Here is a 12975-nt window from a genome sequence, read left to right as displayed (position 1 = left end):
TTGTCCCGGAAGCTGCCACCGGCCGGTAAATCGATTACCCTGACGAAAACATCGGCTCAATGATTGGAAATGGAGGGTGAAGTTTCAGCCGAGCCATTGCTCGCTCACGCCATTGGCGACGTCTTGAGGCAGACTGAGAGCGAACCGCGCAGTCTTGATCCATTCCGCCACACTGGCCCAGGCGGCTCGCAGGAGCGAGTCGGCTTGCATCCCATTGCAAGCGAGATGGACGATTGTTCACCGACCAGTAATGGAAATTGTCATATTTGAAGCAATTTTTTTACGTTATCGACCGGCGGCGGCGGGGGGGGCGGGCGCGATAAACGCTTCTTCTGATTTATGCTGAGCCTCTGCCGCGGTATCCTTGAGTGCACGTCATGTGTGTAGAGTGCCGTGGCCGTGTTTCCTCGCGAACGCGTGCATGCGGGGGGGGGGGGGTGATTTTCTGTTTGCGCGTCGCGAGCGGTTTAGCCCGCGGTTTCTGACGCTCAGAGGTCCGTCTGTCGCTCCGTCTTCCGTCCTGTGCTCTTCGTGCCGAAAGTCGAATGCTCCGGTTGGCTCAAACCCTTTGATGCCCCACGTATTAGTGGTGGTGGTGGTGGCAGTACTAATGACAGTGATTCTACATATTCAGCTGCTCTCGAAGTAAAGTCTTAATCCTTAAAACCCCGCATTAATCTTGACCGCGGTGAACCTACGCAGATTTCCGTTTAGTCAGCCTTTAATAGGATAATGGACAATTTACGATGACCTCTGCCTGACGTGTGAACATATTCCTTTGGGCTATCACAAGACAATAATTATATTTTGCCCATGAGGACAGCCTCGCTCTGGGTCTTAAGATTAAGTTTCTATAGGAGGGCCCTACTGCATTGAGACTAATGGCCATGAATTCCTTAATTAATGAGCGGGGCTTTTTTTGGGTGGCCGGAGGAAAGCGGAGTACCCAGAGAAAACACACGCAGGCGTACGAGCTGAGAACGCCAAATTAAAATCTTTACGGATAAGTGGCGACCTGCCGTACGTACGCATGTTGAACTTCTTTTGCGCCGTACGAAGCCAACCATGCTAAGAAGATAATTTGAACCAAGAAGATAATTTGTTTTATTTTACCAGGTAAAGCCCACCGAGCTATGAGATCTTGTTCAGAGGCGCCGTGGCCACACGTGATGATAGCTTATCCATTTATCGCGGCAGACAAATCATATGAGCGTGCGTTGTTTCTCAACGTGGAGGAGGGAGGTAAAACGGGAGGGACTCGGAGATCGACCCACGCTGTGACCACCACGGGGGGAGAGAAAGATCACGCAGACTCCAGATATACAACAACAGGGATCGCCAGGACCCGGGATCGAACGCACGTCCTCCTGCGTAGCAGGCGGGTTTATCACATAACATTCATAGAAGGTATTCGATTCCCATTACATATTTAGTTGTTTTCCTAAAAAAAATTACATTTAGTTATTTACACCTTAATTCATCACCCTACTGATACCCGTCGTAATAAATTACAATCGTTAAATCAGTCCAATAACCGGATGAAAGTCCCCTCCTTTGCAGTCGTGGGGTCATCGCGGTTGTTCCGTCACCACACTTTTGCCCAGGCCGGATTCATTGCATCAGCGCGTCCGCGATCTCGAGCGCGTATTCCTTGTACGCGCTCGCCAAAATTAATTCCCCGCGGCAAAGCGGCGGTGGTGGTGATGATTTCGTGATTATGCGCGCGTGCGGCGAGCTGAGAAGTCAATGGGCCAGGGGCTATTGTTACAACAGCGCAGCGCGTACCGAGTAAGAAGGGGGGGGGGGGGGGTTATGGCACACGACACAAACCCACGAATTCGACTGCATCGCCTCCGCCGAATAGCGGGGGGCAAATGAGTTCCTCGTGTAGTTCGCAAGACAAGTGAGAGCTTGGAAGACTGGTTGATTGGTTTCTTTTTTTTAAACCTATTAAAAAATTACACCCCGATGGAATTTATAACATTTGGGCAATAAAAGGGTTCCGTGTAGATTGTAGATTGCACGCAAGGTTTTAGATGTTCTCGTGGGGTTATTCCGTGCGCGCGATCATCTACATCGCGATGATTTTTCTCTCGACGAACGCTTGCAAGCTCTTGGGGACGCTTTGATGAAAACTGAAACAACGAAAAACCCCACTATGAGACCTCCATTACCAGTGGCAAAATATAGTAGTAGGTTTTTACCCTTTAAACTGGTACAAGACTGACACCTTTATACAAGGCATCATGTTTGCAATAACCACAACACAAGCAGTCAAAATGCAAACAAAAAGAAACAACTCTGATAATGGTAATGATATGCACTGTCCTTGAAGTTGATTGGTCCACACCCGAGACAGCTTTCCTTAGAGCCTAGTCTCCATTGGTGTTGGACCAGATGACGCCAAAAGGTGTACAACTCAAAAACAGCGCACTATCAGAGTATTTGGCGTCATCTGGTCCAACACCAATGGAGACTAGGCTCTAAGGAAAGCTGTCTCGGGTGTGGACCAATCAACTTCAAGGACAGTGCATATTATTATCATTATCAGAGTTATTTATTTTTGTTTGCATTTTGACTGCTTGTGTTGTGGTTATTGCAAACATGATGCCTTGTATAAAGGTGTCAGTTTTGTGCCAGTTTAAAGGGTAAAAACCTACTACAACGAAAAAACCCTTCAACTCCTGTTAACATCAGCAGTGTCAAGAGGTAGACGTCACTCGGGGTGTTTTATGCAAATGTCCGCTGTCCGTGGTCCTGCTCGGCCGCCGAGACAGGCGTTATTTAATTTTTAAAAACTCCACTCCACTCGGTCACGATTTTCCCACAATGACCAACACACGGGGGAGAGACAGCGGAGCGATTTCGTCGCCCGAACGGCCTCGGAATGTCGCCGTAAATCGTTGCCTGGGGTGCGGTGGCGGGGGGCATTTTTTTTGCTGAGGTCTGTAGAGCGATGACGGAACGTTCGAGTTACTTCCAGTTGAAATGCACAGTAAGGGCAAGGGGGGGCGGGGGGGTTTCTTGCTCGAGCCGGAGTGATAGTCTTCTACGATTGTCCACACCCTCATCGTGCTCTCGTCCACCACACAAAGACTTAACCATCGCGACGCTTACACGCAACGATGACGGGTCGTGATGTAGAAAAACAAAAAAAAACTTTTTTTTTAAATGTGCTACGTGTGGACCGGGCTTTAGAATCTTCGTCACGATTGCCTGCGCATTTGATTGGGAACGCGGGTAGGCGCGATGAAAAATGTTGCGACCATGACCGCCCTCCGTTTAATCGCTTTTGCCAACCTCTCGCGGTCGCGTAAGGCACCGATCCGGTTGGGACGGTGGTGGTGGGGATGGTGGTGGTGGGGATGGTGGTGGGGGTGGTGGTGGTGGTGGGGGTGGTGGGGGTGGTGGTGGGAGTGGTGGTGGGGGTGGTGGTGAGGGTGGTGGTGGGGGTGGTGGTGGTGGTGGGGGTGGTGGTGGTGGGGATGGTGGTGGGGGTGGTGGTGGTGGTGGGGGTGGTGGTTTTGGTGGTGGTGGGGGTGGTGGTGGTGGTGGTGAGGGTGGTGGTGGTGGTGGTGGTGAGGGTGGTGGTGGGGGTGGTGGTGGTGGTGGGGGTGGTGGTGGGGGTGGTGGTGGTGGGGGTGGTGGTGGAGGTGGTGGTGGTGGGGTTGGTGGTGGTGGTGGTGGGGGTGGTGGTGGTGGGAGTGGTGGTGGTGGTGGGGGTGGTGGTGGTGGTGGTGGGAGTGGTGGTGGTGGTGGGGGTGGGGGTGGTGGTGGTGATGGTGGGGGTGGTGGTGGTGGGAGTGGTGGTGGTGGTGGTGGGAGTGGTGGTGGTGGTGGTGGGAGTGGTGGTGGTGGTGGTGGGAGCGGTGGTAGGGGTGGTGGTGGTGGTGGTGGGAGTGGTGGTGGTGGTGGTGATGGTGGGGGTGGTGGTGGGGGTGGTGATGGTGGTGGTGGTGGGAACGACAGCGGCAAGACACCAGAAAGTGGCACCTTGCTGACGCATCAGCCGTCCATGCGTTGGGTTGACGTGAGCGACGGGTTCCTGGCAAATGACCGAGTCGCTGGCAGCCGCTGGCAGCCGCTGGCAGCCGCTGGCAGCCGCTGGCAGCCGCTGGCAGCCGCTGGCAGCCGCTGGCAGCCGCTGGCAGCCGCTGGCATCGCCAATAAAGTTCACCCGCAGTGAGACGGCAGCGGTCAAAAGCGACCGATGGCTCTTGAACCGCGTCGACACCGATACCTGCTCTCTCTCCTCTCTCTCCACTGCACAACCGAGCCATGCCGGGACCGGGCCGGGGCCGGGCAAGCCCCTTGCAGGACTTGGGATGCAGCAGTTGTCTTTTTTTTCCCCACTTACAGACACCAAAGCGTGCCACTGAAGTGGAACATTTTGTTAAGTTTACTGACAGCATGCAGTACAATGAGAATGATTAATCCCCTCCTCCTGGCCCCGCTAGGACCCGAGTCAGATTCGGATATCACGGTTTGGTTATGGCTCGGCTTTCGCAGATTTCCAGTGAAAAATCGCCCGTACCGAGAGGTGTCCCGTGCTAGCGCGGCTCGGATGTGCCAGTGAAAAGAAAGAGGGGTGTCAAGGGTGAAGTCTTTTACAGTTTGGTTCGAGAAACTGCATTCCAGAAGCTAGATAATATTGTGCATGAAGACCCCCCCCCCAACCTCCCATTAGAAGCATTTTGTTCAAAAGTGTATGATATGCCTTCATTGTACAAAGCAGGTTTTATACGAGACAAGTTTTCTGTCTTAAATGCCTTGAGCTCACATCCCGAGCTGTTATCAGACGTAGAATTTTTTTCCAGACTTTTTTGACGAAATCTGGCCCGGTCTGCCGTGAAAAAAAAGGCCGGTCTTGGGTGTGTATGTGTGTGTGTGTTTTGTTTTTTTTCCGTGAAAGATTTTGTTTAAAAAAAAACTGCACTAAGTAATTAAGACATATTTTTTTTTAATACACGCATATATATCTATTAAAAAAAACACTGTAAAATGTGGTAGTGGTTCACCGTTCGGTAGGATCCGCGGACCTTTTTTTCGTAGGATCGCGTAGTTAAAGGTACTCGCGTTAACAGAGTGCTGTCTCTTCGTTGTTGTGGTGGTGGTGGTGGAGGGGATGGATGGTCGTCCACGTGTTTCGCCTGCAGCACACCCTCGCGGTTCGCGATGGAAGGGTGCAAAGCTGAAACTTTACATCCCAGACGCGAGCAAAATATTTCCGGAGCCAAAACGGTCGCCGTGAAACGATCGCGGGGCGGATCAAGTTGGGAGGTCATTTGTGGCTACGGCCGACAATGCTGCTTCCCATCCGTTTCCTTTCCGTCCTTCCGTCTGTCAAATCTCTCGGCTCTTGGCGTGTCCGCTCGCCGACCTCCCAAGGACCACTGTTACGGGCTCATTATCATCACCATCAACCATCATCTTCCTCACCATCAGTTGCCTTCAGGTGAAATGTCTTTCAAGGACCTCTCTTACAGGCCCTCTCACCACCACCACTGAAGGTCTTCCCCTTGTTGCACAGTCGACACATCCTTCAAGGACCACTCTCACAGTCTCGCCAATCATCAACACACATCGGGCTGTAGGTCGTCCCCTTTTTTTCTTCGAAATGTGAGTTGTGTTTCAAGGAACTGCTTTTAACCGTCTCGGCATAATCATCATCATCATCGTCGTCGTCTTCGTCGTCAACACTGTCTGGATTCAGGTCTTCCCATTGATACAACTCTTTTCAAGACCTCTCTTACAGCCTCATCACCACGATCACCATCTGGCTTTCGGTCTCGGCAGAAGAAGAGAACGGTTCGTATCCAAAAGATACTCTCTCCGTGGACATTCTCGAAATGTGTTGCAATAAACTCCATGGCATCAATTTATTTCTCGTATCTAAATCGCCCAAGCGATGTCGCTTGCCACTGGGCGACACTAGGTGTAAAATCGTGGCATTCTTCACGAATGTACTCACCCTTCACGCTTGTGATTAGAAATATAGTTGTGTTGTTTCTTTTAACACCGGTGTTTGAGTGCCCCAATTACCCATTCGCAATAGTGTCAAGTGTTTAAAGCTGTCATGAGTTTATAATAATAATCAATGTCTCCGAACTCTGGTGGCGCTCGGTCACCGTTGGAAGTCGGAATTTCCAAATTCCTATGGCAGAGACAATAGGACAAACACTGTCGACTTCCCACAAAGTGGAACTCGTGTTATCCATCTCACAGTTTTCATGATGATGATGATGAATGGGTGGAATTTGACACACTACTACTACAGTAACAACAATATTTAAACTTCGCGGATTTTCACACGGTTCTTTGGCCACAGTTCACCGAGGATGCTTTTCGTGAGCCCGGAAATATTCTGTTGAGCTCTGTCATGTCGACAGGGCGATACAAGGGGGGTGAGCGTGTGAGTTTTTGCTCGTCGGAGGTCGGTTGGAAACGGATTTGAGAAAGCGACCGTGGGAGCTGCTGTGGTTTTTTTTGGGGGGGGGGGCCGTGTGGGGATGGGTGGTGGGGGGGGTCTCACGCCGCGTTATCGGTGGACGCGTGCACTGACAGGATAAAAATGAATCCGCGATAGAATTAATGATACATTACGTTCATGCAGAAGGAAGCCAATCGGCGTCAAGGGGCGGCCTAATATGGGGCTTTTTCGATCCACGAAATCACGTGTGACAGAACGCACTTTACCGATTTCAAATGTTGTATTCAAAATGTCACAGCTCGATACATGCTTGATCCATGTTCGCACACATAGACACGTGAAATGTAGATGGTCGCTTCCCAAAAAAATACGTCGCTTTGTGTTTCAATATTCCTTAGATGGGCCAGGCCACGTCCAATTACTTAATATATGGGCCTAAAACATGAACATAACTTATCATTCATTCTGTCGCGGATTCATTTTAATCCTGTTACAGCTCTTTCTGCCTCTCTGGAAAAAGTCGCTCCACCCCCATCTCCCCCACCACGTTTTGTTCACGCGCGGCGAGACGTTTCGAGACGATTCGTGGCACAGCAAGACACCTCTTTGTCGTGCGCGTTACAAACTGCTGCGCCGACTCATTTCTTCTTGTTCTTCTCTTTCGCTCTTTCGCCGCCTTTCTTTGTCGGCGGACTTTAAAACGGAGGAATTTTGCCCCACGATCCGCTTCGAGTTCCTCGCAAAAAAAAAATTGTCGGGGGGACTTTTGGGAACAGCTCTGTACAGCAACGTATTTTAAGCTTTCAGCTTTTTTTGCTGCTCGTCGTTTCGTTTACCGCGTTGTGAATGAATGTACGATCATTCGCCGACACAATTGGAGTCAAGCCAGGGCCACATCCCTTCCCCCGAGTTCTGACCAACTCATGGCGTCTTAAAAACAAGTATAACCCGTAAAAACAAAGTTTTTCACTATAAATCCTTTATATGCGTGGCGGCTAGAGTCCTCTCGTCCTCTGGCTTGAGATGGCTGCCACCTATGGGTCAGATGATTGCATGGCAGCATTAAGCAATTGGTAATTAAATATAATATTTTTGACCTAAAAAGTGTAAAATTTTGTAAAAAAAATTTCACGAACATTGTCACGCACAACGAGTCTGTGTGGAAAATGTCAGCTCGATTGGATCACGGGAAGTGGGTTAAAAAACGACCGAAAGATTTGCACGGTCCTAAGCAAGCAAGCAAGCAAGTGAACTTAATATAAAGGATTTAATAAAAACGTCGCAAGGGTCGTTTTCGAGACAAGACTTGTCGCAACTCGTGGCCTGCCAGGCTTTGTGAGGTTTCGTGCGGGGGGGTTATCTATGGCTCTGGCGCCTGATTGTCGCGTCACGTGTATAAGCAAGCACGCACATTCCGAAATGCCAACCACATTCTACCACTTGTCGAGCAAAGGTCTTCAGATGAATGTACGGCACCCGTGCTTGTGCTCTTACCGGTCCAAGGAATGTCACCGACACTTGCTGTGGGCAGTCGCAGAATATTGAATATTTGTGGATTAACTACTGTATATGTACGCACGCCAACCCAATCATTGCCTTCGTGGTTAGTACTACATGTACGTGTGTACGTCGAACTTCTTTCGCACCGAACGTAGCCAACCGTGCTCATCGGAGGTACAGAAAGGGTTGTTGACCATTAAAGCGCTTACACTGATCTGTGACATAACGCGACAGCTTTAACAGAAGCCCCGACACGTTAAACGACCCTCCCAGTATATTTTGTAAACACAACCCCATTGGCGAACACGATGCCTCTTTGATGGTTTAGATCGAGTTGTCACGAGTTGCAGACGACCTGGCGGAGTTGAGCTGGCAAGCTGCCGTGGGTCGAAAGTTGAACGCACAATTCGTGCAAACCCGGTGTTCTCTGCGTGGTAAAAGCAACGTAACCACGTGTTCAAATCGACGTCACCTTTTGGACGAAACTGCAATTTTCTGGTCGAACTAAAAGAAAAAAAAAACGTCCCAAAATAAGGATGGGAAAAAAACGATTTTTAATTGTCACTCCAACGTGTTCGTAACGTTTACCAAACGGGCAATTGTGTACGCATCGCAAACTTAGCGCCGTGGGAATCAGACACGGGTGGTTTGGAAAGAGAGAAAAAATTATTGACCATTATTGGACATGTAATAATTTCAAGGACTATTCACTCTTGCAATCTCGTCACCACAAACACCGCCATCATTTCACTCTAGCTCCCTGCCCCCCCCCCTCTTAACAGAAGCAGTCAAAACACATCGCATGACGATGATAATTCTCAAACATTGGCGCCATTTTCTCCGCTGGAAAGGAAGAATGGCCCACAGACGCGCGCCGTGAGAGATCCAAGATCTGCATTAAGAGAACGCGCGCGCCCAATGAACTCTGCACAAGGCGCTTGAATTCTGGGCTCATTTTCCAGGCCCCAGCCGTACGTAAAACTCTCCACGTGCGGTTTGTTTTCTTCTTCTTCGGGTTGGGCCACGTGTTCGTCGAGCGATTTCCAGAACGCTCTCCGCCACGCGCTACTGCCAAGGTGATGGAGGTGGTGGTGGAGGGGAGAGGTGGGGGGGCATCGTCAGGAGTTTGAATTATTATAAGCCCCGAAACCCCGCACCCACGGAACGCTCCACGCTGAAACTCTCTGAAGCTGCTTCGTCGAACGGAAAGCTTTAGCAATGTGACGGGGGACTGTGATCATACGGCGGACAGCGTAAATGCTTAAAAAAAAAGAGAGAGAGAAACGGAGTTTATTGAATTGTCGCCGGTTAATGGTTTTGTGAATATTAATTCTTGAGTCACTGCACTAGTGATTTATTTTGATGTGCGTGCGCGTGTGTGTGTGTGAATGTGTGTGCGTGCGTGCGTGTCCATGTGCGTGTGTGTGTGTCACGTGCTGCCAGGACCTCTGGTGTGGTAATTGTTATTCTAGCTGTTCCTGTCAGGTGAATTCTCGTTCACTCCCCCGTTGATTTCAATGTGTGTTGTGCCTGCAATTTCCTTAAGGCATTTGTAACTTGAATGTCTCACAGACGACGACTCCTTGTTCATAGGTGCACCCAAAGCCAGGACTTTTCAGGTGTTCGACCCAACTGATGTCATCATTATTATTATTGCCATTGCGATGAGCTAATCTGCTTTGATTTGGTTTCGTGGAGTCGTGGTGCGGTACCGTGTAAAATCCTGGGTTTGGAAAGAAATCTTTATTTTGTAAAAACAAAAAAGTGCGTTCTTCTACAGTTGTGTGGTTATGGGGGCAGTAAAAATACTGATCGTGGATTCTAAATCTGTGAAACGTGGCAGGGGCATTTATTTGCAGGCGAGCAATGCCCAAGTCACGCACTGTCGCACACGCGCGGCACACGATGGCAAAGAGATTTCTCACTCTGCGCCACCGCCAGCCATTATCCGCCCGTGCTCCATCCACTGCTGGATGAATACCCTCCCCATAGCGTTCGCTCGCACGTCCCCACGCAGCGCCGCAACATGTCATGCCATCTCGCGCTCCGCGGAGTCCTGATCCCATCGCTTCATCTCAATGGTGGCGGGCGTCCTTACTGCCGGAGCCACCTCGAACTCTCTACTTTCTTATCCACGCGTCGCTTTCCTTCCGTCTCGGTGAGATTCCAAGCGTGCATTTCCAACCTTCCCCCCCATCCATCCCATCCAACACCCGGTGCTTGTCCTGGCAGCCACATCGTCGTCGGCTTTGTGTCAGCCTCCGTCTCGTTTCGGATCCGTGCGTCGTAGCCGAGAAACATTCACGGATCGGATCGCGGGCCGTCATCCTTCTTCCTCGGTCGCATCGATGCATTCGACGTTCACGATGGAGGTCACTCCTGCCCCTTGTTTGCCAATTGGTTTCATACGACGCACGTTCATTTCTTTCACCCCCCCCCCCCCTCAACGTTACTCACAACCGGATAACATCACGAAGTTTACGTCCACTAAACACATTCCCACATTAGATGAATGATAATAATAAGTTGTAATGAATACAATGTTACGCAAAGCTAACACACGTGCTAAGCAAAGTCCGCACCGTGATTGAACCTGCTGGAATTATATTTTAGTAAGAAAAGTTTATTGAAGGTGTAAGTAATAATACGAGTGGTCACGTGAACATTTTGATTTAAAAGTAAAAGTGGTTTCTGGCTCTCCACAGTCCTAGGCAATCCACGTTCCTATGGTGGGGGTGAGTACATCCTATGAGATACCTCTGTTGACTGCCGTCAATGTGGTAATCGCTTGATCAACCTCGAACGGACGACGACGACGATGAGTTATTTCGACGCCGGCCAGGGAATTGAAACCCGTGCCCTCTCTCGATTGGGAGTTGCGCCACCTGGCCAGATTCATTGCATCGTCATCAGCCACGGTTAATCCACTGCTGGATGAAGGCCTACCCAAGCCATCACCTTACGTAACAATTGGGATTTACAATTCAATCGCACCTTGCTGTCTCTGCATGATGGGAAAAAAACCCAATCATAAATTAATTACAGCGCTCGGTCAATGTGCTGCTGGATGAAGGCCGACTTCACGCAGTGTCAGTCGTTTGACATTTTTTTGTTACCATACTTCACCACGCTGGTCAGTGAGGGGGGAGGGGGGGGCGGTGGGGGGGGGCACTCTCAGCACCGGTTCTGATATCAATCACCGGTTCTGACGTCACTCAGCCACCACTTCTGACGTCACTCACCCACCGCCTTCTGACGTCACTCACCCACCGGTTCTGACGCCACTCACCCACCGATTCTGACGTCACTCACCCACCGATTCTGACGTCACTCACCCACAGGTTGTAACGTCACTCACCCACCAGTTCTGACGTCACTCACCCATCGCTTCTGACGTCACTCACCCACCGCTTCTGACGCCACTCACCCACAGGTTGTGACGTCACCCACCCACCAGTTCTGACGTCACTCACCCACCGATTCTGACGTCACTCACCCACCGATTCTGACGTCACTCACCCACCGCTTCTGACGTCACCCACCGGTTCTGACGTCACTCACCCACCGGTTTTGACGTCACTCACCCACCCGTTCTGATGTCACTCACCCACAGGTTCTGACGTCACTCACCCACCGCTTCTGACGTCACCCACCGGTTCTGACGTCACTCACCCACCGGTTCTGACGTCACTCACCCACCAGTTCTGATATCAATCACCAGTTCTGACGTCACTCACCCACCAGTTCTGATATCACCAGTTCTGACGTCACCCACCCACCGGTTCTGACGTCACTCTACCCACCGATTCTGACGTCACACACCCACCGCTTCTGACGTCACTCACCCACCGGTTCTGATATCAATCACCAGTTCTGACGTCACTCACCCACAGGTCACATCTGCCATGGTCGGGAATCCAACGCAGGTTGCCGGATTCATCGTGCAGTGCGCTAACCGCTGTCACCGATCCCTTTCCTCGCCCAGCGATTCAGGTTGATATATCTGCAAATGTGTATAAACGTACAAACGTCACAATTATTATTGTGCAATTATAAAACAAAAAACACTATCGGCCAGTATCCACCCCTATTGCCTGAAGGTCCAAAGAATCCATCTTCACACTTTTACTGCCCTTTTAGTAACAACAAAAAATCTACAAAAGAAAGTTATATTTTCACACTTTACTCTTTTCTGTAATAAAGGTATGGCAAGGTTAATCATGTTAAAACACTGCGGTCTTCTCGTATTTTCAAATAAATGCTGTTCTTGCAGACGTTAGCAATACTACACCGTGTGTTCATGCGTTTGTTTTATTTCGCGATGACTCCCGTGCTGCCAATTGTTACCGGGTATCAGATGCACTTTGTCCCGCCTGCATTTCAAATGGAACTATTTTAGTTACCAGATAAAGCCCACCGAGCTACGAGCTCTCATGTTCGGAGGCGATCTGACCACACGTGGTGAACGGCTCATCATCACAGCGGCCGATTTCATTATCGCACATGGGAATAATTCAGAGCAGCAGCCTAATCATCTACAGGCGCGTTGTTTCTCCATACGCAAGGGAGGTGGGTGGGTGGGGGCAACATCGGGGGAAACCGCAGAATGATCCACATGTGGGTTTGTGAGTGGGTGGGGAGTGGATGAGAGAGAGTGTTTGGGTGGATTAGATGAGCGGATGGGTCGGGTGGGTTTGGGTAGCGTGGAGTGGGTGCTTGGCGGTTGAGTGTGGGTTTGTGTCGCCCCGTTGCACCGCGACCAATGAAGAAGGGAAGGGTGGTAGGAGCGGGGGTATGGTTGAGGTTGTTTCCATGAATTCAGAAAATATGCGGCGGCACAGGTGGCGCAGCAGTCAACGTGGCGCGCGAAGCGGCGATCGACAGGAAGACCGGCTGTCGACTTCCCAAAGCGGTGCTCAATTCATGGACCTTTTTGCAAATGTGATCACCGATGTACGACGAGCCGAGCTGGCTTGTGACGGGGAAAGTTGAACTCGCGACCTTCGGAATGAGGGTCAAACGCTCTGACCGCAGCAAAAGCCTCA

The sequence above is a fragment of the Lethenteron reissneri genome, chromosome 2 (genome assembly GCF_015708825.2).
Source record: "Lethenteron reissneri isolate LAM-NWPU_2019-01 chromosome 2, ASM1570882v1, whole genome shotgun sequence".
Lineage (NCBI taxonomy): Eukaryota > Metazoa > Chordata > Hyperoartia > Petromyzontiformes > Petromyzontidae > Lethenteron > Lethenteron reissneri.
Note: the sequence above shows the minus strand (reverse complement) of the source record.